The 24743-nt window shown below is 41.7% G+C and overlaps 1 protein-coding gene across 5 annotated transcripts in view; it reads right to left on the bottom strand.

Annotated features, from left to right (window-relative positions):
- The window catches only part of abcc4 (ATP binding cassette subfamily C member 4 (PEL blood group)), a 566891-nt gene that overhangs the window by 234187 nt on the left and 307961 nt on the right, over positions 1–24743 (bottom strand). The window lies entirely within an intron of this gene.

Below are 24743 nucleotides of genomic sequence, written 5' to 3' on the forward strand. Positions count from 1 at the left end.
CAGTCTCATCTGCTCCTTTCATGACAACATGCACCGCACTATAGTTTGATGGCTCCACTTTCGACAATTTTCAATGGAGTGAAACAGGGTTGTGTCCTAGGCCCCACTAATCATCTAATTACTTAAAAACAACAAATATCAATCACACTAAGATGCCAAAAATGGTACAACTTAAGAATGGATAATTTATACGTAAAGAAAAGATATATACACATATCTTCTGTAGGAAAATAAATAGAAAAAAAATACATTATGTACTAGATATGCCAGTTGCTTTTTGGCATGTATGAATTTAATTTTTATTTGGACCATCATCACACAGGCCCAATTTTAGTAGCATTTTTGTACTTCTGTCCATTAATAGAGTTTTTCTAAATATGACACAAATGTTCTTGAGCTGCAGCCACAAATACGTTTTGCTCATACATGACAACTGACCTTAATTTATAGATTTTGTTTTCTGGCTCAAATTTCCACTTTTAAAGATTAATGCAACACAATGCATTCTTCAACTTTCCCTCAGGTTGAATTCTGCACACCAAACAATCTCACTATTGGCCAGTAAAACAAGGATCTGGCTAACACAGTCAGAAATCAGATATTCAGACAAGCTACTGATCACTATTTGAAAATAAAATAAATATATTTCTCAGGATAGACATTAATAGATCACGCGTGGCATTGTTTGCAAGCAGTTTCTGATCTCTACAAAGGCCCTTATCAAAAATCTCTTGGCATCCTACTCCAGCCTTGATTTAAAAGGTCCCAGGAGCCTTAATCAATGATAATAGTAATAATACATGTAACTAATGACAAAAAAAGAGAGACATTTAGAATGTAGTCAGAACGTGGAACTAACTGGTGCCAAGTTCAAGTGGTGGGAAATAGGCATGTGGAGTGCGCCTCTAAATGCTTGTCTTTAGTGTACTTCAGTCAGATTGGGACCTTACTTGAGAGTTGTACTTTCATGTCAATGTACACTTGACAACAACTTGCACCAATATGAAAGCAGCAATATGTTTTTGTTTTCACAGTCTAATACTTACTACTCTTACTTTCTTTAACAATATCCCCTCCCCCTGACACTTTGTTTCCTACTTCCTGATTTTTGGCACTTATTTTCTGTATTTCTCAATTCTCTTCTCTCCCTCCATTATTTTTCTTCCCAATAATGGTTTTAAATTTTTTGACTTTGTTCTCTTATTTCATCTTTCTGACTTCCATTAACTATTTTGATCCTCTACCTTTATGTTGTTTTCTCTTTCTTCGGTTGTGCTGTTTGTGTTTTTTTTTGCTCTGTGGCCAGACTGTCTTCTCATCACCTGCACCTTGGAGCATATCACTGGAAACAGCGTCACTGAGGACCAAACCAACCCCCAAGGGCCACTGAGCTCACTGTGATCCAGCGGGAAAAAAAAACATGCACAGATAGTGCCTCCAAAAACATTGTAAAAGGTTGCAAAAGTACAATTGGAGTACTGAGAATGGAGCAAAACAAACATGAGGCTGATAAAAGAGAGAAGAACCATGACAGCGGTACAGGGATCAGTGAAATCTCTTTAAGACGTATAAGAACATAAGAAATAGGAGCAGGAGTAGGCCTTTCAGCCCCTCAAGCCTGCCCCGCCATTCAATAAGATCATGGCTGATCTGTCCCAGGCCTCAACTCCTCTTTCGGGCCTGCTCTCCAAGGTTTGAAAAATCTATCTACCTCCTCCTTAAATACATTTAGTGACCTAGCCTCCACAACTCTCTGAGGTCGAGAATTCTAGAGATTCACCACCCTCTGAGAGAAGAAATTCCTTCGCATCTCAGTTTTAAATGTGTGCTCCCTCATTCTGTAACTATGTCCCCTAGTTCGAGATTCCCCCACTAGTGGAAACATCTTCTCAACATCTACCCTGTCAAACCCCCTTAAAATCTTATATGTTTCTATAAGATCACCTCTCATTCTTCTAAACTCCAATGAATAAAGGCCTAACCTGTTTAGCCGTTCTTGATAAGACAAACCCTCCATCCCAGGAATCAGTCTAGTGAACCTTTTCTGAACTGCCTCCAATGCTAGTATATCAGTCTTTAAATACGGGGACCAAAACTGTACACAGTACTCGAGGCCTCACCAACACCCTGTACAGTTTCAACAAGACTTCCCTATTTTTAAACTCTAACCCCTAGCAATAAAGGCCAAAATTCCATTTGCCTTCCTAATTACTTGCTGCACCTGCATGCTAACCTTTTGTGTTTCATGCACAACACCACCCAGATCCCTCTGTACTGCAGTATTTTGTAGTCTTTCTCCATCTAAATAATAATCTGCCTTGTTATTCTTCCTACCAAAGTGGATTACCTCACACTTTCCCACATTGAACACCACCTGCCAAGTTTTTGCCCACTCACTTAACCTATCTATATCCCTTTGCAGATTCTTTGTGTCCTCATCACAATATGCCTTCCCATCTATTTTTGTATCATCAGCAAATTTGGATACACTACACTCCGTCCCTTCCTCTGTCATTAATATAGATAGTAAATAGTTGAGGCCCGAGGACCGATCCTTGTGGCACCCCACTAGTTACGGCTTTCCAACCTGAAAAAGATCCATTGATTCCGACTCTCTGCCTTCTGTGTGTTAGCCTCAATCCATGCCAACACATTACCCCCAATACCCTGAGCTCTTATTTTGTGCAATAACCTTTTATGTGGCACCTTATCAAATGCCTTCTGAAAATCCAAAAACACTACATCTACCCGTTCCCCTTTATCCACCCCACTTGTTATATCCTCAAAGAACTCTGACAAATTTGTCAAACATGATTTCCCTTTCATAAAACCATGTTGACTCTGTTTGATTGCGTTATGTTTTTCTAAATGCCCTGCTATTTCTTCCTTAATAATACTCTAGCATTTTCCCAATGACTGATGTTAAGCTAACTGGTCTGTAGTTTCCTGCTTTCTGTCTCCCTCCTTTCTTGAATAGGGGTGTCACATTAGCGGTTTTCCAATCCGCTGGTATCCTACCGGAATCCAGTGAGTTTTGGTATATTACGATCAATGCCTCCACTATCTCTGCAGCCACATCTTTTAAGACCCTTGGATGCAGGCCATCAGGTCCTGGCAATTTGTCTGCCTTTAGTCCCATCAGTTTGTCCAGCACCTTTTCCCTCATGATATTGTTACAAGTTCCTCTCTCCCATTAACACCTTGTTCATCTATTATTGTTGGAATGTTTATAGTGTCCTCCACCGTGAAGACCGATGCAAAATATTGATTTAAATTATCTGCCATTTCCCTGTCCCCTGTTATTAATGCCCCAGTCTCATCCTCTAAGGGCCCCACACTTACTTTAGCTACTCTCTTCCTTTTAATACACCCATAGAAGCTCTTACTGTTTGTTTTTATATTTCTTGCCAATTTACTCTCATAATCAATTTTCTCCCTCTTTTAGTTTTTTAGTCAACCTCTGCTGGTTTCTAAAAAATTCCCAATCCTCTGGCCTACCACTCGTTTTCGCCGTATTGTACACCTTTGTTTTTAATTTGATACTCTCCTTAACTTCCTTTGTCATCCACGGGTGGTTCGTCGTTCTCTTCGAGTTCTTCCTTCTGACTGGAATAAATGTTTGCTGAGTGTTATGAAATATCTGCTTAAAAGTCTGCAACTGCTCATCTACTTATTTCCCCTGTAGTCTATTTTCTCAGCCTGCTTTAGACAACTCTTTCTTCATCCCTCTGTAATTGCCCTTGTTTCAGTTGAAAACACTGGTTTGAGACCTCACCCTCAGAGTTGCTCACCCTCAAACTGAATTTGAAATTCTGCCATGTTATGATCGCTTCCCCCTAAAGGATCCTTAACTATGAGATCTCTTATTAATCCTACCTCTTTACACAATACCAAATCTAAAATAGCCTGTTCCCTGATAGGTTCTGCAATGTATTGCTCTAAGTAACAATCCCTACAGCACTCTACAAATTCATCTTCCATGCTACCCTTGCCAATTTGATTTGTCCCGTCTATATGCAGATTAAAATCACACATGATAATTGCAGTGCCCTTCTTACACGCCTCCATTATTTCCTGATTAATATCTTGTCCTACAGAGAGGCTACTCTGCGGGGGCCTATAGACCATTCCCACCTGTGATTTCTTTCCCTTGCTATTCCTTATTTCCACTCAAACTGATTCTCCATCACAAACTATTACACCTATATCATTACTCACAACTGCACTGATCCCCTCCTTTAATAACAAAGCTACCCCACCTCCTTTTCCTTTCTGCCTATTCTTCCGGAATATGGCAGTATGGGTCATAAGTCATAATTGACGCCGGTCAGAGAATGAACATTTCCATGCCAGGAATCTCCAAAATTATGCAATAGGAGAGAAGAAAATGGAGAACTATGCACGGCACCCATAGACTTTATGTCAGTGAGACTTTCCAAGTGTGTAATTGAGGTACAGCAGTTATCAACATTCTTTGCTGAATGTACTCTTTACAGCCACTTCAGAACATTGTTAACCCTTGTTTAAAGAAGCTGCAGTACTCTTCCAAAATCTTATGATCAATACCTTTCTATTTACTCCAGTAATCCTGTAGTTAAAGCACACAATAGTCAAAATAATAAGAACTTTGAGGAGTTGTATGCGCTCAGTATCAAATGCTGAAAAGGCTTTTTATACTAATACCAGCTAATCAGAGCATGTATTCATCAAATTCTATTAACTATAATCATACATCAATTTAAAAGCAATTACTCATCGTCGCATAAAGGTTGCAAACTGAAGTGCGTTGTACACAATTGACACTATTTAGTGGATAAACACTTTGCTTTATCTAATTTAAATAATGATTCATTGCTTTGCCTTTATTTCTACAATGGTTTCCTAACTCCAGTAAATGTATACATATGCTTTTGTTGAGCAATGAAAACATCTGTAGTCTACAACAATTAATAATTCTTTCATAGGAACCACTCTCAATTAGGCTGAATGTGTAAAAGAAAATACTGAAGTGTTATGACACTGACATCTGGTTTACAGGTGTTCATTGTTCTCTGCTGGCTAAAAATTGATAACACAACGATGTACATAATGACTCTACTGCATCTGTCTAAATCTGATTACTCTTTATTTAATTGGGAAATTATCCCAGTTATGCCCTTAGCAGCTAACCATGTGTGTTTGTGAAATTATATTACTTCTGTTACGATATGCCAAAAGAAGCGGAATAATGCACATGATAATTTGGAGGCTGCCTTCAAGAGGGTTTCTGGATGAATTTATTGTTCATCCCTGCCAAAATAACATTTATTGCTCTAAAGAAAGCATTGTAGTGAAGTTCATTGTTCCATATTTATCAGATTATTAAGGCATAAAGCAACAAATATTTCTGTAGACTTCATATTTGGCACATCCTAAGTGCTATAATAGCATCAATAAATCAGTTATGGTAAGCTAGTAGGAACATAAGGAACAGGAGTAGGCCATTCACCCCTTGAGCCATTCAATTAGATCATGGCTGATCTGCACCTCAACTTCAACTGCCAGCCTTTGCTTCATATCCGTTCATAACCTGACCTAATAAAAATCTATCAGTCTCAGTCTTGAAAATTTTAATTGACCCAGCATCCAGTCTTCTGGGGGAGCAAGAACCAGATTTCCATCACACAAAGTGCAAAAAAAGTGTTTTCTGATTTCACTATCAAATTTTAAATTTAAAAAAAAAATTGTTCATGGGATGTGAGCATCGCTGGTATGGCCAGCATTTATTGCCCAATCCTAATTGCCCTTCAGAAGGTGGTGATACCTTCTTGAACTGCTGTGGTATAGGTACACCCACAGTGTTGTTAGGAAAGGAGTTCCAGGTTTTTGATCCAGCAATAGTGAAGGAACGGCGATATATTTCCAATTCAGGATAGTGTGTGACTTGGAGGGTAACTTTCAGGTGGTGGTGTTCCCACAAGTCTGCTGCCCTTGTTCTTCTAGGTCGTAAAGGTCATGGGTCTGGAGGGTGCTGTCAAAGGAGGCTTGGCGAGTTGCTGCAGTGCATCTTGTAAATGTACATACTGGTGCCACTGTGTGCCGATGGTGGAGGGAGTGAATGCACTCTTGTTCTAAGCCAAGTGTGTGCAACAATTCCTCTTTAGTTAAGCTTTTCAGCCCTGGCACCATTCTGGTGAATTGCACTGTACCCCTTCGAAGGCCAATATTTCTTTTCTGAGGTTTGGTGCCTGAAACTGAGCACAATACTCCAATGGAATCTGATCAAAGCTCTGCAGAACTGAAGCATCACTTCCTCACTTTTGAATTTCTGCTTCCAGCAACAACTTGCATTTATATAGCACTTTTATCATAATAAACCGTCTAAACGTGCTTAACAGGAGTGTTATCAGACAAAATTTGACACATCACGTAAGATGATATTACGACAGGTGATCAAAAGCTTGGTCAAGGAGATATATTTTAAGGGACATCTTAAAGGAGGAGAGGCAGAGAAGGGGAGATGTTTAGGAAGGGAATTCCAGAGCTTAGGCCTAGTTAGCTGAAGGCATAACAGCCAATAGTGGGATGAACGAAATTGTATGCAAGAGGCTAGAGTTATAGAAATGCAGAGTCCTTGGAGGATTGTTGGGCTGGACGTTGTTGCCAAGATAGCGAGGGGCGATGCCATAGAAGGATTTGAACAAAAGGGTAAAAATTTAAAATTTGAGGTGTTGCTCGACAAGAAGCCAATGCGGGTTAGCAAGCACAGGTAAATGATGGGTAAACAGGACTCGGTGCAAGTTAGGATACAGGCAGCTAAAATTTAGGATGAGTTCAAGTTTATGGAGGGTAGAAGATAGGAGGTCAGCTGGGAGAGCATTGGAAGAACCAAGTTTAGCAGTAACAAAGGCATGGATGAGGGTTTCACTGGCAGATGGGCTTAGGTGGGGCAGAGGCATCTGAGATTACTGAGATGGAAGTAGGGAGATGTTACAGGGTTGAAATCTGAACTCAAGGTCAAATGGAATACCTAGGCTAAAAACAGTCTCCTTCAGCCTCAAACAGTTACCGGGAGGAGGATGGAATCAGTGGCTAGGAATTGTAGAGAGGGCCAAAGACAATGGAGAAATTTTAACCCCTCAAAAGCAGGTGGGTTTGGATCAAGTAGGATGTTAAAATGTTAGAAGTCTGAATCCTGATCCCAAGTCGTCTCCAACACCACCTCCAATTTTAATGGAGGTGGACAGTCAACTTGCTTCCCAAGGAGTGGGTTAGCAATTTAAATATTATAATGAGGCTGCGCGCCTCATATTTGACCCCTATTTTAAATTTAACCTAGGGCAGGCCTCGGGAAATCCTGGAGCTAAAGGGAAGCGATTAGGTGCCTTTCCAATTACCTTTACTTACCAGCTTCACCAACCCCCAGAAACTAGATACCCTCAGACTCTTCTGATTTCCCCCTTGCCAACTCTTGCAATCCTTCACAAGGCCTTCAATTTCCCCCCAACTGTTCTGATCGCCTCCACAAGGCCTCTGATCTTTAATTGAGCCTCCAATATCCTCTCTCCCACCCTCCACCTTTTCCAATCCCTCTCTTCCTTCTCTCCCTTTACCAGATGCAGCCTGGTGCCAAAGGCCTACCCAACTGAAAGCCTCTCAAGCTGGCTGGCTGCGGCTGGGCAACAACAATGAAATATACTAATAAAGTTCTGCCAGTAAATTTGGCGTGGCCTGCAGGAAACCCATTCTTCCTGGTTTTCCAACCTCAAAGCAGGACTCCCTGCCACCACCATCTCTGAGTTAATAACATCTCATTGGTCTTTTTGATTACTTTTTGCATCTGTGGACCAGCTTTTACCAATTTAGTTCCTCCACAGCTCCTAGTTTCTCACCATTAAGAAAATATTCTGATTTGTTTTTCTCAGATCCAATGTGGATGCCCATACACTTCCTGACAATGCACTTTATCTATCATAGCTTTGCCCACTCACTTAGTCTGTCTATACCACTTTGTAACTTCCTCTTCTCATCCACACAAAAAAATTTAAACTTTTCTAACACACAGTTCTATTTTATCCAGCATCACAAAAGAACTCAATCTAAAGGGATCAGAAATTGAATAACATTCATAATAAACATTCTTCTAAAGTGAGTCACAGCCTCAGCCAAGTCACTGGAGAAAAGAATGGACAAAAATGACTGAAAGTTTTTTCCTTTGTTAGAGCCAAGTACATCCCCAACAGTTCAACTAAAAAGCAAGCCTAATGACTACTACAGGATTGCCCTTGGTTTGAACCTTTAAACACTTCTTACAGTGGATAGTACAAATAGTATGAGGAAGAACAGAATGGGCACAGAATTTAGACTTCCAAAATGGTTTATCCAGGATTAAGATTAGTGAAACATGTTGCAGTTATGCAATACACCCATCTTAAAAAAACATGAAAATTGAAAATATTGCTTGGAGCCCCCTTGACAAATTATCAAGATTTATTACCAAAGTATTCAAAAAGCAATATGTGACATCCTTTTGTAAATCAAACTATTGTTAATAAAAATACACCAAATTTTAAGGGAACTGTTCTTTTTAAAAGAACAGATTTTGTCAAATGTGAATGATGTAAAGAAATTTTCATCATTAAATCTCAACTACTAACCTCTTTAAACAATATCTAAACTGGCTTTGTTATAATATTCAACAATAAAAATCTCTTATCAATGATAAACACTTTAAAAGCCTCATGAATATTATATTTTATTTCAATTGTTGAAGGTCTGAATCACAATGTAATGTATTTTTGTCATTTTAATCCATAATTATTATGACTAAGATATGAAAATGTACCCAGAAAGACCTGTGCTGATAAGTGAAATGTCAAAGTGATATTCCACAGTGGTCAGCATAAATATTGAAATGTAATCCCTAACAGCAGTGTTTTATATCGTGGTTCCTGATAGCAACACAACAGCAGCCAGATAACAATAATTGTAATTTCATTATAATAATATATGAAGCCTATAACACTATTTGCAGTTCAAGTACACCTTCCTTAAAATTATTCTATTGTATCACACCCTGATAACAGATAAAGTTTGCCTTCAACTGTAAAAATGACGATGTTTAAAAAGTCAACCACCAAACCACACCGACTCTTGGCACTGTAGTAAGTAGTTATTGCACTCTAACACCCTGATTTATTGGGGAAAATTACATCATTGGATGAGTCACACTGATGAATAAACTTTAAAACAATTTAAAATACCCAATAAACAACTTCTCAAACAATGCAAATATCAGGAAGAGAGTTCACTCTATTATTGAAACATAGATTAGCCATCACAGGTAAATTGTTGACAGAACCAGATGATTTTAAAGCTATGAATTCTGGTTTAGATAGTGTAAAATCTTTACGTTTAGGAAGGTGAATTAAAACAAGGTTCAAGCTGAATAATGATGCACATCCTTATTGTAAGTAGGTAAGGCTTATCCCTTCACCCATTCCTCTCTTCCTTCAAGTCCACTGACCAGGTAATCACAGCTGTCAGCAACAATGGGCATATAAACAGTGCCACCATCAGGAATACTCCTCTAACCAGATCATCAGTAGAAAAATTCATGTACACTCGGCTGGCAAAGATTGTCCCCCTCTTTCCACCAGATGGCTAGATTTAGTGGTAAAACACCTCCAGACCCAAATTAAACATTCATAGTGGTTTCACAGACAAGGTAAAGAAACAGACTACAAAATTCTGTCCATTTAATATTTTGCCAATGTTTCAAGGTAACACTTTCCCTTTGTAATTTTTGATGGTTTTTTTGAAATTAAATCTCTGCAGGACAAGATTAGTGCAGCTGCCTTTCCAGCTCAGCAACTGGCCCAGACAAGTACAGGGTGATTAATGTACACATCAGTAATAGGTAAACAAAAGGACATAATGGATAGGCTGGGTGCAGTACCTGCACAATAAACGGCCAACATGAATTTAAGATGGGAAGTTCTGACCTGTGGAACTCTCCTCAACTTTGAGTATGTTACAGATAAAAACATCCAACGATATTGCTTATTTAGGCTTTCAGAAAACTTTTGACCAGAGTTTAATAAAAGTCTTTTACGTGAAACTAAGAAACGGCAGGAGTTTAAACAGCTTTAAAAGAGTGATTTTTTTTGCTGAATGTTCGATAGGGGAGCCGGTGGCGAAGTGGTGTTGTCACTGGACTAATAACCCAAAGATCCAGGGTGTTGCTCTGGGGACATGGGTTTGAATCCCACCATGGCAGAAGGTGGAATTTGAATCCAATTAATAAATCTGGAATTAAATTAGCTAGTCAAGAAACCATTGTCGTAAAAACCCATCTGGTTCACTAATGTCCTTCAGGGAAGCAAATCTGCTGTCCTTCCCTGGTAAGGCCTACATGTGACACCAGACCCACAGCAATGTGGTTGAGTGTTAACTGCCACTCAGTTGTTTCAAATTGCTAAAAAGTCAATAAGGAATTAAACCAGACAGACCACCTGGGATTGACCTGGGCACTGGAAACAACAATGGCAAACCCAGCCCTATCGACCCAGTAAAGTCCTCCCTACTAACATCTGGGGGCTTGTGCCAAAATTGGAGAGCTGTCCCACAGACTAGTCAAGCAACAACCTGACATAATCATATCTTACAGATAATGCCCCACACATCACCAGCCCCACAGAGGTGGCAGCACAGTGGTATACAGTCGGGAGGGAGTTGCCCTGGGATCCTCAACATCGACTGCGGAGCTCATGATGTCTCATGGCATCAGGTCAAACATGGGCATGGAAATCTCCTGTTGATTACCAACTACCACCCCCCCACCCCAGCAGATAAATCAGTACTCCTCCATGTTGAACACCACTTGGAGGAAGCACTGAGAGTGGCAAGGGTGCAGAACATACTCTGGATGGGGGACTTCAATGTCCATCACCAAGAATGGCTTGGTAGCACCATTATTGGCCGAGTCCTAAAGGACATAGCTGCTAGATTGGGTCTGTGGCAGGTGGTGAGGGAACCACCAAGAGGGAAAAACATACTTGACCTTGTCCTCACCAATCTGCCTGTCGCAGATGCATCTGTCCATGAAAGTATTGGTGGGAGTGACCACCACACAGTCCTCGAGGAGATAAAGTCCTGTCTTTACTTTGAGGATACCCTCCAGCATGCTGTGCAACACTACCACCATGCTAAATGGGATAGACTTCGAACAGACCTAGCAACACAAAACTGGGCATCCCTGCTCTACCATTACCATCAAGCCGGGGGATCAACACTGGTTCAATGAGGAGGGCAGGCCAGGAGCAGCACCAGGCATACCTCAAAATGAGCTGTCAATCTGGTGAAGTTACAACCCAGGACTACTTGCGTGCCAAAAAGCGTAAACAGCATGTGATAGACAGAGCTAAGCGATCCCACAACCAACGGATCAGATCTAAACTCTGCAGTCCCACCACATTCAGTCGTGAATGGTAGTGGACAATGTTATGACCGCAGCGGTAGCAATGCACTATCAATTCAGTCCCGTCACTCTACAGGTCGCAGCATATTATTAAGCTTTCACACCCAATCGGAAAACAGCCAAATTAAACACTCTTGTAACCCCAGAATGAAACAGACCAAACCAGGTATTTTCATACAACAACAAATTAACTATTTATTAAAAAACTAAATCTTAAACACTATTAAGATAAACTTATGTCTAAAGACCTTATAACTTCTAATTTTAGTCTAGCTCTCCCATTCACACACATTTCCTCAAAAAACCAACAGTTAACTGGTTTTAAAAGTAGGGTTTTTAAAATGAGCTGTTTCTTAAGAATAAATAAGTAAGGTTTTGTTGGTTACGTTCCTGATGGATCAGGCCTTCTAATCTGGAAACAGTCAAAGACCACTCAAAGTCTTCATCCGGATTTGATGAAAATAGTCCCTCAGTAGATAGGCATTCAACTCTTTAGTGTGTATTACTATTTCTTTATAGTCCTGGCAGACATATGCTTCAAAATGTTTGAGAGCCAGAAAAAGTCCTAATGTTTCTTTTTCTACAGTGGAATAATTTTTTGATGGCAATTTTGTTTTCTTGAAAAGTACCCTACTGGCTTCTCTATGCCTGATTCGTCATCCTGCAATAGGACTGCACCAACCCCCAGGTCGCTAGCATCGATCACTATTTTAAAATTTGGAGCAGCCAACACTGGTTCATTAGCTGAGAATGCCTTTAGCTTTTCAAAAGCTGCCTGGCATTCGTCTGACCATACTACTTTGTTTTTCTTTTTTTGTAGCAAATTGGTAAATGGAGCAACCACAGCACTAAAATTCTGTACAAATTTCCTGTAAAAACCGCACATCCCTAAAAACCTCATTATTTCCCGTTTAGGGATAGGGAACTCTAGTAAGCCCTGTACGTTTGTCGTTTGCTGTCCTTACCCCACTGTGTGTCCAAGGTAAGTTACTCTTGCTTTTCCGAATTCGCTTTTTTCCAGATTTATCACTAAGTCCACTGCTTGTAGCTTTTTAAACAGAATTTATAGCTGGTTTACATATTCTTGCTAAGTGTTACTGTATATTAGTACATCATCGAGATACACTACACAGTTGGGAACACTGGCTGCCACCTGATTCATTAATCTTTGAAAAGTGACTGGGGCATTTTTTAGCCCGAACGGCATCACCTGGCACAGATAAAGACTGTCAGGTGTTACAAAAGCTTATATCTCTCTGGCTCGAGGAGTCAAAGGAACTTGCCAGTATCCCTTTAACAAGTCGATCTTGGTAAGAAACCTAGCACTGCACATTCTGTCGATCCAGTCTTCTAAACACGGAATTGGGTAGGAATCTGCCTTCGTTACCGCAATGACTTTTCTATAGTTTATACAAAATTGGGTTGACCCATGAGGTTTAGGTACTAGAACTATTGGTGAACTCCAACAACTTTGACTGGGTTCAATCAAATTGTTTTCCAGTATGTACTGGATCTCTGCTTTTACTTGGGCCCGTTTGTCCGGATTCAAGGGGTAAGGATGTTGTTTTAAAGGAACGGTTCCCCCTATATCCACATCATGTGTGGCGAAGGTTGTACATCCCAGCCTATCCTTACAAACTCTTTTAAATGTTGTGAAAAGCCTGGTTAGGTCTTCACGTTGTTTTCCTTCTAAGTGCAAAAGCATATGGTCTAATTTTCCTAGCCATTCACTAATCTGATAGTTGGAGGTTCAATCTGAACATTTCCTAGGCCTGCTTCTGCCTCATCCTCACTAGCCTTTTCCTTCTCAACAGTCACAATTACCTGGCATACCTGTACTGGCTTATCCTCCTCTCTGCGGTAATATTGTTTGAGCATATTATTGTGACACAACCGGTTCTTCTTCCAGCGATCAGGAGTATCAATCAAGTAAACCTTACCCACTCTTTTGATCACTCTAAATGGGCCACTGAATTGTGCTTTTAATGGTTATCCCTGTAATGGTAACAACACCAATACTGGTTGAAAATCAATGAATGCTTTTGCATTCTTGTCTGCCCATTTTTCACACTGGCTGGGATGCTTTAAGGTCCTAAGCCGCACCGCAAGCTTTTGCGAACATTTTCCAGAACACAGATACACAGTCCAGTAGCAAAGATTTATTCTTTTGTTCCAAGAATCTGTCTTTCATGAGTTTTAGAGGACCTCTTACTTCATGCCCATAAACCAATTCGAAAGGACTGAAGCCTGTAGTCCCATTCGGTGAGTTTCTGGTGGCAAATACAAGTAAGTCTAGTCCTTTATCCCAGTCATGTGATATTCTTGACAGTGTGTTCAAAGTATTGTTTTGAGAGTTTGATGAAATCGCTCCAAAGCTCCCTGTGACTGTGGGTGATATACTGACGATTTCAACTGTCTAATCCCCAAGTTGCCCATGACTTCTTGAAATATCTTAGACATGAAATTAGAACCTTGATCCAATTGAACTTCAAGTGGTAACCCATATCTCGTAAAGAATTGGGTTAACTTTTCTACTACTATTTTAGCAGTAATTGTCCTCAAAGGGATGGCCTCTGGAAATTGAGTAGCCATATCCATGATAATAAGTATGTATTGATGTCCTGCTTTTGTTTTTGGCAAGGGTCCTACACAGTCTACCAAAACCCTGCTGAATGGTTCAATACAATCTTCCAAGTGAGGAACTGAGTAGGAGTCTGCCTTTGTTAGTACATTAACCTTTCTGTGGTCTATGCAGAATCTAATTGAACCATCAGGCTCTAAAATGACTGAGGAACTACATCTGCTTTGACTGGGTTCAATTAAGTGGTTTTCCAACATGTATTGGATTTCTGCTTTCACCTGTGCCTGTTTCTCTGGACTTAAATGATAAGGATGCTGTTTTATACGAGAGGATTCTCCTACATACACATCACATATGTCTAAGGTTGTACATCCTGGTTTATCCCTATAAATGCTGTGAGTAGCCTTGTTAGGTCTTCTCATTATTCTGCAACTAAATATAAAAGCATATTGTCTAATCTGCATAGCAATTCAGTATTAGCTAACCGGATTGTAGGAGATTCAATTTGAGTATTGTCTAGGTTTCCTTCTGCCTCATCCTCACAATCCCATTTACCCTTCACTGTACTTACTACCTGACATACCTGTGGTTGCTTATCCTCCTCTCGGCGATGATATTGTTTCAACATATTGATATGACACAGCCGATTCTTTTCCTGGCAATTTGGGGTGTCAATCAAATAATTCACTTCACCAATTTTTTGACCACTTTATATGGATCACTGAACCGTCCTTTCAGCGGTTGACCCTGTAAAGGCTAACATCTCATCCCCTGGCTGAAATGTTCGGGTCTTGACATGCTTGTCTGCCCATATCTTCATGGTTGTTTAGGAAGCTTTCAGGTGTTCCTGAGCCACTTTGCAGGATCTCATGAGCTGCTCCCGGAACATGGATACTTAATCTAATACAGAAGATTTGTCCCTCTGTTCCAAAAAACTTTCCTTGATTAGTTTTAGAGGACCTCTTATCACATGTCCAATAACTAATTCAAAAGGACTAAAACAGGTAGACTCATTAGGTGAATCCCTGGTGGAAAACAAAATAATTCTAGCTCTTTATCCTAATCATGGGGATATTCCTGACAGTCTCCCCTGATCATCGATTTGAGGGTCTGATGGTTCTAAAGCCCCTTGTGTCTGTAGGTGATATGCTGAAGACTTTGACTGTGTTATACCCAAATTACCCATAGCTTCCTGAAAAATTTTAGACATATAATTGGAACCTTGATCTGACTGAATTTCAATCAACAATCCATATCTAGTGAAGAACTAGATTTTAACTTCTCTACCACTACCTTAGCAGAAATTGCTCTCAAGGGAATGGCCTCTGGGAACCAAGTAGCCATAGCCATGATTGTGAGTATATATTGATGACCCGCTTTTGTTTTCGGTAAAGATCCTACACAGTCTACCAACACCCGAAAAAATGGTTTGCCAAAAACATGTATGGGAATTAGAGGCGCCGGTTTTATGGCAGGTTACGGTTTTCCCACAATCTGGCACATAAGGCATGTTTTATAAAACTCCACCACATCCTTGGAAAGACCTGGCAGTAAAAATGTTGACCAATATGTGATTGGGTCTTCCGAATCCCCACCTGTCCCGCTATTTTTTTATTAATTTGTTTCATGGGATGTGGGTATTGCTGGCCAGGCCAGCATCTATTGCCCATCCCTAATTGCCCATGAGAAGGTGGTGGTGAGCTGCATTCTTGAACTGCTGCAGTCCATGTAGAGTTGGTACAACCACAGTGCTATAAGGAAGGGAGTTCCAGGATTTTGACCCAGTGACAGTGAAGGAACGGCGATATAGTTCCAAGTCAGGATGGTGTGTGACTTGGACGGCAACTTGCAGGTGGTGGTGTTCCCATGCATCTGCTGCCCATGGCCTTTTAGCTGGTAGAGGACGCGGGTTTGGAAGGTGCTGCCTGAGTAGCTTGGTGCGTTGCATCTTGTACACACTGCTGCCACTGTGTGTCGGTGGTGGAGGGAGTGAATGTTTGTAGATGGGGTGCCAATCAAGCTGGCTGCTTTGTCCTGAATGGTGTCGAGCTTCTTGAGTGTTTTTGGAGCTGCACCCATCCAGGCAAGTGGAGAGTATTCCATCACACTCCTGACTTGTGCCTTGTAGATGGTGGACAGGCTTTGGGGAGTCAGGAGGTGAGTTAGTCACCACAGGATCCCTCTGATCTGCTCTTGTAGCCACAGTATTTATATGGCTACTCCAGTTCAGTTCCTAGTCAATGATAGCCCCTAGGATGTTGATAGTGGGGGATTCAGCGATCGTAATGCCGTTGAATGTCAAGTGGGGATGGTGAAATTCTCTCTTGTTGGAGATGGTCATTGCCTGGCACATGTGTGGCGCGACTGTTACTTGCCACTTACCAGCCCAAGCCTGGATATAGTCCTGGTCTTGCTGCATTTCTACACGGACTGCTTCAGTATCTGAGGAGTTGCGAATGCTGCTGAACATTGTGCAATCATCAGCAAACATCCCCACTTCTAACCTTATGATTGAAGGAAGGTCATTGATGAAGCAGCTGAAGGTGGTTTGGCCTAGGACACTACCCTGAGGAACTCCAGCAGTGATGTCCTGGAGCTGAGATAATTGACGTACAACAACCACAATCATCTTCCCTTGCACTAGGTACGACTCTAACCAGCAGAGAGTTTTCCCCCGATTCCCATTGACTTTAGTTTTGCGAGGGGTCCTTGATGCCATCCTCAGTCAAATGCTGCCTTGATGTCAAAACATAGAAAATAGGAGCAGGAGGTGGCCATTTGGCCCTTCGGGCCTGCTCCACCATTCAAAAAAGATCATGGCTGATCGTCTAATTCAGTATCCTGTTCCTGCTTTCTCCCATATCCCTTTGGCATTAAGAAATACATCTCATAGAGTCATACAGCACAGAAACAGGCCCTTCGGCCCGTCATGTCTGTGCCGGCCAGCAAGCACCTAACTATTCTAGTCCCATTTTGCAGCACTTGGCCTTGTATGCTATGGCGTTTCAACTGCTCATCTAAATACTTCTTAAATGTTATGAGGGTTCCTGCTTCTACCACCACTTCAGGCAGTGTATTCCAGATTCCAACCACCCTCCGGGTGAAAAAATGTTTCCTCAAGTTCCCTCTAAACCTCCTGCCCCTGGTTATTGACCCCTCCGCTAATCTATCAATGCCCCTCATAATTATGTACATCTCAATCAGGTCCCCCCTCATCCTTCTCTGTTCTAAGGAAAACAACCCTAGCCTTTTCAGTCTCTCTTCATAGCTGAAATGCTCCAGCCCAGGCAACATCCTGGTGAATCTCCTCTGCACCCTCTCCAGTGCAATCACATCCTTCCTATAGTGTGGTGCCCAGAACTGTACACAGTACTCCAGCTGTGGCCTAACTAGCATTTTATACAGCTCCATCATAACTTCCCTCCTCTTATATTCTATCGCTCGGCTAATAAAGGCAGGTATCCCATATGCCTTCCTAACCACCTTATCTACCTGTGCTGCTGCCTTCAGTGATCTATGGACAAGTACACCAAAGTCCCTCTGACACACTGTACTTCCTCGGGTCCTACCATCCATTGTATATTCCCTTGCCTTGTTAGTCCTCCCAAAATGCATCACCTCACCCTTCTCAGGATTAAATTCCATTTGCCACTGCTCCGCCCATTATACCAGCCCATCTATATCGTCCTGTAATCTAACGATCCAGCTATTAAAGATAATCTATCTCCTTCTTGGATATATTTAATGACTTGTCCTCAAGGGCAGTCACCCTCACCTCACCTCTTGTTCAGCTCTTTTGTCCATGTATGAACCAAGGCTGTAATGAGGTCAGGAGTTGAGTGGCCTTGTCGGAACCCAAACTGGGCGTCACTGAGCAGGTTATTGCTAAGCAAGTGCTGCTTGATAGCACTGTCAATGATACCTTCCATCACTTTGCTGATGACCGAGATTATACTGATGGGGTGGCAATTGGCCAAGTTGGATTTGTCCTGCTTTTTGTGTACAGGACATACCTGGGCAATTTTCCACATTGCCGGGTAGATGCCAGTGTTGTAGCTGTACTGGAACCGCTTGGCTAGGGGAGCAGCAAGTTCTGGAGCACAGGTCTTCAGTACTATTGCTGGAATCTTGTCAGGGCCCGTAGCCTTTGCAGTATACAGTGCCTTCAGCCGTTTCTTGATATCACATGGACTGAATCGAATTGGCTGGAGTCTGGCATCTGTGATGCTGGGGACCTCAGGAGGAGGCCGAGATGGATCATCAACTCGGCACTTCTGGCTGAAGATTCTTGCAAATGCTTCAGCCTGATCTTTTGCACTGATGTGACAGGTCCCCTCATCATTGAGGATGGGGATATTTGTGGAGCCCCCTCCTCCTGTTAGTTGTTTAATTGTCCACCACCGACTGGATGTGGCAGGACTGCAGAGCTTAGATCTGATCTGTTGATTGTGGGATCGCTTAGTTCTATTGCATGCTGCTTATGCTGTTTGGCATGCAAGTATTCCTGGGTTGTAGCTTCACCTGGTTGACACCTCATTTTGAGGTATGCCTGGTGCTGCACCTGGCATGCCCTCCTGCACTCTTCGTTGAACCAGCGTTGATTCACCCGGCTTGATGGTAATGGTAGAGTGGGGAATATGCCGGGCCACGAGGATACAGATTATGGTTGAGTACAATTCTGCTGCTGCTGATGGTCCACAGCGCCTCATGGATGTCCAGTTTTGCATTGCTAGATCTGTTTGAAATCTATCCCATTTAGCATGGTGGTAGTGCCACACAACACGATGGAGGATATCCTCAAAGTGAAGATGGGACTTTGTCTCCACAAGGACTGTGCGGTGGTCACTCCTACCAATACTGTCATGGACAGATGCATCTTCGGCAGACAGTTTGGTGAGGATGAGGTCAAGTATATTTTTCCCTCTTATTGGTTCCCTCACCACCTGCTGCAGACCCAGTCTGGCAGCTATATCCTTTAGGACTCGGCCAATAATGGTGCTACTGAGCCACTTTGAGTGATGGATATTGAAGTCCCCCACCCAGAGTACATTCTGTGCCTTGCCATTGTCAGTGCTTCCTCCAAGTGCTGTTCAACTGAGGTGGGGGGAGGGCGGTAAGTGGTAATCAGGTTTCCTTGCCCATGTTTGGCCTGATGCCATGAGACTTCATGGGGTCCGGAATCAATGTTGAGGACTCCCAGGGCAACTCCCTCCAGTATACCACTGTGCCGCCACCTCTGCTGGGTCTATCCTGCCGATGGGACAGGACGTACGCAGGGATAGTGATGGTCATGTCTGGGACATTGTCTGTAAGGTATGATTCGGTGAGTATGACTACGTCAGGCTGTTGCTTGACCAGTTTGTGGGACACTCTCCCAACTTGGCACAAGCCCCCAGATGTTAGCAAGGAGGATTTTGCAGTGTCGACAGGGCAGGGTTTGCATTGTTGTTTCCGGTGCCTAGGTCGATGCTGGCTAGTCCGTCCGGTTTCATTCCTTATTGACTTTTTAGCGGTCAGACTGAGTGGCTTGCTAGGCCATTTCAGAGGGCATTTTTAAGAGTCAACCACATTACTGTTGGTCTGGAGTCACATGTAAGCCAGACTGGGTAAGGACAGCAGATTTCCTTCTCTAAAGGACGTTAGTGAACCAGATGGGTTTTTGTGACAATCGCCAATGGTTTCATGGCCATCATTAAACTAGCTTTTAATTCCAGATTTTTTTTTATTAAATGAATTCAAATTCTACCTTCTGCCCTGGTGGGATTCGAACCTATGTCCCCAGGGATATACCACAGGTCTCTGGGTTACTAGTCCAGTGACAATACCACTCCGCCACCGCCTGCCCCTACAGGAATTTCATGAGTTATCCTTAATTTTTTCCAGCGATACTTGGGTGGTACCACTATCTGGTGAACAACCATCCATTTTTTGTCTGCAGGTATGTGAGGAGATCTCCCCTTCCTCATCAAGATCCCATTTTTAATATAGTAGTCTTCTGAAACTCCCTTTGCCTCAGCTTCTGTTTGAACCGATTGTGCCACTTTACTTAATTCTGGATTGGCTTGTCCAGCCTTGATCAGAGAAAACTTATTGAACATTTCCTTTGGATTACCCAAATCCCCAAAGGAAGTTTCAGATATTCGGCTATCTGTGGTGCCAATTTGACCTCCGACAATGGAACTTGTTTAGCCATTGCTCAGGTCACTACACACAAAGAAAAAATTCCTGGAACCTTTTCCTGCAACTGTTCTGTCTCTTTGACTTCACTTTGTTTTCCATGACTACTGGAGAAGTTACTACCCTCGCTTCAGCCAAATCATTTCCCAGGAGTAGGTTAACTCCGTTTACAGGCAAACTATGAACAACTACTGCAGTTACCATTTGAGACATTAGGTCATGCACCAGGTGCACCTGATATAAGGTATGGGTCAAAATGCTGGAACTCCTTTCCTAACAGCACTGTCAGTGTACCTACCCCACATGGGTTCCAGCGGTTCAAGAAGGAGGCTCACCAGTGCCTTCTCAAGGGCAATTAGGGATGGGCAATAAATGCTGCCCTAGCCAACGATGCCCACATCCCATTAATGAATAGAAATAATACTCCCCACCGATACCATTCACTAAAACCTTGGACTCTCTGGTGGAAAAGTTATGCTGTTCCCCAGAAAAAGTGTTTGGATGGCTCCTGTATTCCTAAGTATAACTATAAGTTTATTTGCCTCACTTGAGGGATAAGGAGTTACTTTTCCTTATGAAAAGAATTCTCTACAACTCTCAAGTATCTTATTCACATCCCCTGCACTCACAGCAGTTTTTGTACTTGGTCTTACAGCTGCAGTCACAGCCCCTTTCTCTGCATTGGCCTTGTCTACCCCAATAAGTCCCATGGGTTTACCCCACAACTTTCAGCATTCTGCACGAACCTTGTGGCAATGGTAACACTCAGGCTTTTGGACCTCACTACCACCCTCAGCATTTTCCTTGCTGGTCTGACGAGGATATCCCGGGGCGTTCCCAGCTGTCCCTTCTTGTCCCCGGCTACTTGCCTTCCTTTCACCCTCCCAGCTTCTAATGTTTTCGGGTTTGTAGGGGTGATGGACAAAGTGTTTCGGCTTGTAAACATATTTGTAATCATCAGCGATCTCAACTGCCTATCTGGCTGTTGAAAGCTTCTGGTTCTCTACATGGGATCTTACTAACGGAGGCAGCGAATTTTTAAATTCTTCCAGAAGAATTATTTGCCTAATGTTCTCAAATGTGGCCTCTACCTTTAGTGTCTGCATACAATGATCAAAATTAATTTGCTCTACCCTCTCAAATTTTATATAAGCCTGCCCAAGCTGTCTCTGGAGGTTCTGAAATTTCTGCCTGAACGCTTCAGGGACCAACTCATAATCTGCCGAAGCCTCTTCAGAAAGCATAGCATAAACTTCATGAGCTCTGCCCATCAACCTGCTTTGCATAAGCAGTGTCCAGCTATCCTTCGGCCACTTCATCTGTCCAGCTATCTTTTCAAAAGAAATTCAAAAATGCCTCTATGTCCCTTTCCTCAAACTTCGGGAGGGCTAATGCAAATTTAAACAGCTCTCCACTGGGTCCTGGGCTGTGGTCAGTTCTTGCCTCACCAGAATTTTCACTGGAGTCAAGGCCACCCCTTTGTCTTAGTTCCAACTTTTTAAATTCGAGTTCCATTCCTTCTCTTTCTCTTTTCTGCCACTCTGCTTGCTCCCTTTGTAATTGTAGTACAAGTTTTCTAATTCTCTTTCCTTTTGAAATGCTTTTTCTTCCTTTTCCCTTCCCCTTCCCAGTTCAAGCTGCTTCATCTGTAATTGAATTTTAGCTAATTCAACTGAGCTACCATCTGGATTGAGAGTAGAAAGTGTCGGAAATACTCAACGGGTCTGGCAGCATCTGTGGAGAGAGAAACAGAGTCAATGTTTCAGAGTTGCGACCCTTCATCAAAATTGGCAAAAGTTAGAAATGTAACAGTCTTTGAGCAACTGAGAGGGAGGAAGGGGGAGAACAAGAAGGAAGGGCTGTGATTGGATGGAGGGGTGAAAGGTTAAATGACCAATGTCAAGGAACAGAATGCAAATGGAGTGCTCAATAGTTGAAGCAAAAGACAAAGCATGAGTCCAGACAGAGTGCTAATGGCAATATAATGAGCAGGTCTGTACGAAAGCAAAAACATGAAAAATAAGTTGAAGACTAGCACATGGTTAAAAAATAATAAATAAATAACATTTAAAAATATATATAAAAAACAAAATAAAAACAAAAAAATAAATAATGGGGCTTATGGTTTGAAATTATTGAATTCAAGTTTCAGTCCAGAAGGATGTAGAGAGCCTAATTGGAAAATGAGGTGCTGTTCCTCGAGCTTGTGTTGATGTTCACTTTCTGGTGTGAGAAACAAAAGCTCTTAACTATAAGTTTCCAAATCTAAAAGAAAATCTTCAAAAATCTTTTTGGAGCACTAAAGGCTATTTCACGAATATATGGCACAAAAAAACAATAGTTACAGTTACTAATACTTGAATATTATACATCTCCCTTTAAAACCATTTCTGCATTTTATCTTGATTACAATAAATCATGTGCTTATAGCCAGAGCTAACAACATCAAGGAAATGTTAGATTTATGTTCAAAATGAATGAGTCAATCCCATTTAAATAATTGGAGCTGTGTTTACTTTTGGTTTCTACTTTGATTTACTTTTTTTGATATATTTCAAAGGCGATTACATTTTAAAAACCAAAATGACTAAGTTTCACTCCACATGAATGCAGTTTTACAGTTCTGGTGCAGCACATAAGATTCAGTGTAGGTAATTTCTAGATGCACTGGCAAGAGTGTACCCCTATGTCAAAGCACATCTACGGAGATGAATATTTCAAAGACCACTAACTCAAGAGTTTAGGAAAGTAACTACTCAAGCTTTTGTTTCCCTCTTTCTGTGAGGAACATTTTCCCATCAATTTAAATAATTTTCCTCAAAGGGGCACCTTCACTATCAGTTTTTCTTTTAAACACACTAGTTATTGAGAGTTGTCACAGACCAGGTCATCTCGTCTTAGGATAATGCTCAAGTAATTCAAATGAATGGCAATATGTGAAAGAAAGGGTGTAAGGACATTCCTAGTAACAAGCCGGTCAGTTTAACATCAGTGGGTAAGGTTTTAGAAACGTTAGGGTAAGGATCATGCTAACTGATTTTTTTAATGAAGTAACAGAGAAAGTTGAGGAAGGAAATGCAATGGATATTGCCGTATGGATTTTAAGAAAGCAGTTGACAATGTATGACATAAAAGGCCGGTTAACAAAATTGAGGCTCATGGAATCGGAGGATCAACTTGGCTACAAGGTTAGGTTGGAGAATTGGGGCTGTTCTCCTTGGAGCAAAGGAGATTGAGCGGAGATTTGATAGAGGTGTACAGGATTATGACAGGTTTAGAGAGGGTGACAAAGAAAAATTGTTCCCATTAGCTGATCATACAAGGACTAGTGGACACAAATTTAAAGTTTTGGGCAAGAGATGCAAGGGGGAATGTGAAGATTACTTTTTTAAGCGGCGAGTTGTAATAACCTGGAATTCGCCACCTACAAGCGTGGTGGAAATGGAGATGATGAATGATTTCAAAAGGAAATTGGATAGGCACTTGAGGTAAAGAAACTTGCAGGGCTACGGGGATAGAGCAGGGAAGTGGGACTGACCGGATTGCTCTACAGACAGCTGACATGGACTTGATGTGCCGAAAGGCCTCCTTCTGTTCCATAAATACTGTATGATTCAATGTATAAGAATATAGGAACAGGAGCAATGTTCTCTCTAACCCACACAGGAGCATGGCTGCGTGTCATGCAGGGAATAAACAGGTTGCACACAAGCATCACTTCCTTTAAGATGCATGCATGCGCAGCTGCACATCAATCTTAAAGGGACTGCAAAGTTCAACAAGCAAGCCATGCAGAGCGAACAGAAGTTAGAGGGAACATTGAACAGCAGCAGACTCTTCAGCCCCTTGAGCCTGTTCAGCCTACAATCAGACCATGTTGATCTGCGATCTAACTCCACATGCTTGCCTTTGTCCCATATCCTTTCATACCTTTGGCTAACAAAAATCTAACAATCTTATTTTTAAATAGCACTAGGCCTAGCATTAGTTGCTGTTTGCAGAACAGAATTCCAAACTTCTACCATCCTTTGTCTGTGGAATTGTTTCCTAATTTCACTCCTGAAAGGTCTGGCTCTAATTTTTAGACTATTACCCCCTAGTCCGAGACACCCCAAACAATGGAAATAGTTTCTGATGAAGGGTCACTGACCTGAAATGTTAACTCTGCTTCTCGCTCCACAGATGCTGCCAGACCTGCTGAGTATTTATAGCATTTCTGGTTTTTTTTTAAGATTTCCAGTATTTGCAGTATTTTGCTTTTATTGAAATAGTTTCTCTATCCTTTCCCCTTAATATCTGGAAAACTTTGATCAAATCACCCCTTAAACTTCTAAATTCCAAGGAATACAACCTTAGTTCATTTATATAAGAACCTGCATGCACAAAACCTAACACAAGAGTAGTTCTGATGAAGGGCCATCAACCTGAAATGTTAACGCTATTTCTCTCTCCACGAATGCTGCTAGACCTGCTAAGTCTTTCCAACAATTCCATTTGTATTTCACAAGACTTAGTTTCTCAACTGCC

Source organism: Heterodontus francisci, chromosome 6, assembly GCF_036365525.1.
Source record: "Heterodontus francisci isolate sHetFra1 chromosome 6, sHetFra1.hap1, whole genome shotgun sequence".
NCBI classification, from domain to species: Eukaryota; Metazoa; Chordata; class Chondrichthyes; order Heterodontiformes; family Heterodontidae; genus Heterodontus; species Heterodontus francisci.